A 1,766-nucleotide genomic window follows, 5' to 3' on the forward strand; every position below is an offset into this window, starting at 1 on the left:
CGTAGCTTCACAAATGTAGAATTTTTCATTTTCTAATTACATATTACAGTTCATAAAGTATTCTCAAAACAGGGTGTTCCATAAGGTATGTGCGATCTATAACAGATTCTGAAATTAGAATCTCATTCTAGATGTTTTCACATTGATAATGATATTATTATTAGTTATTTTAATGAATGATAAATACAAAAATACATTATATTTTTTTAATGTAATTGATGTTTTTTCATAACAATCAAATTTAATTTAACTTATATATATTAAACGCCAACAAAAATTACTTGTGTAAATGAAATAAATGAATATTTATTAAGTTACAATATTTTTGTAGAAATAACTACAAAACGAGACTAATGTGAATTCATCTAAATATATTGCTGTTCATAAAGTTTTCATTTGTAAAATTATGTCTCCTCACATACTTTATTTAAACCGTAACGTATGCCTTGCCGCATAAATGTCTCAAATCCTTTAAAACTGTGATTAAATATTGACTCTATTTTTTAAATTTATTACTGTATTCCGAATTAAAAATATTCCAATTTATTTTTGTTAGGTCCCTACTGTTATTATATTGCAGAACAAATTTTTAAAATTTTATACTTTCTCAATTCTTGATATGTTAAAAAGTGTATAAAATCTCACAATGAAATATTATTTGTATATATCATCTAGTGTGTTATTTATTACAGCAGGAGGGACCATTATCTGGACAATCGAATTTATTTTCGTTTCCAAAGTACATCCTATAATGTGTAATAGATATTTTTGTAGATTAAAAAATTGCTTGTGCAAATTAGTTGTAGAAGAATAGATTTCCGTCTGACGTATGTCGTTCCAAATTATACTTTGCATTGTACATATGTGTATTAACAACGAATTCAATGTATTAAGATTCAAATGTAGAACGCAAAAAAAAACCGTGAATCGAATACTATTAGGTCGTGTAACATGAAATGTCGGATTGAAATGTCACGTTTATCTTGATTGACACTTAATATCGACCCTTAGATTCCCCAACAGTAACTTAACGAGAATTGTATGTACTTTAAATTAACACGAAAAAACTCAGAACATTTTAATACTCAACTAATCACTGGAGCAATCAATTTGCGAATGATTACAAATCTAACATTTCATATTACACGACCTGATAAATTGGATATCTGTTGAATATAAACACATTACAATTTAGAAAAGTATTCTATGAATCAAGCAACTTGAAATGAATACAAATTTGAATAAATTAGTTTTACTTAGTTTCATAGTAAAGCATGGTTTGTGTAATAATGTACATAAACATTTAACTATGTTATAAAGATAAAACCAATAGATTTATCCATAAATTGTGTAGCAGATTGAGTATTCGATTCTCAGTTTTATTGTATTACTGTAAACAAGCTCCTACGCTTAAATTAGCTAGAATACTCAAATTTGCAGCTTTAAGCTTAGATTAAGATAGAATAGAATAGAGTACAACAGAAAAATAGACTAAGGATGAATACAGATAATTATTTTATTTTGTTTTGAAAAGTGAACATATAGTATGATGTAACTGACAAACCATCCAATGATTGCAGTTTGTGCAATGAAAAATATAGTAGGTCTATTATATCATTCTTATAGAAATTTAATATTCCTTTAAAAATTTGATAAATGTTTGAAAATGTTTCAAACACATCATAAATAATTAACTAATCATATTTATAATATTAATCTAACATACAAGTTTTGAGAGATACACAAGTACATCAAATAGAACTCCT

The sequence above is a fragment of the Habropoda laboriosa genome, unplaced genomic scaffold (genome assembly GCF_001263275.1).
Source record: "Habropoda laboriosa isolate 0110345459 unplaced genomic scaffold, ASM126327v1 scaffold54, whole genome shotgun sequence".
In the NCBI taxonomy this organism is placed as follows: Eukaryota; Metazoa; Arthropoda; class Insecta; order Hymenoptera; family Apidae; genus Habropoda; species Habropoda laboriosa.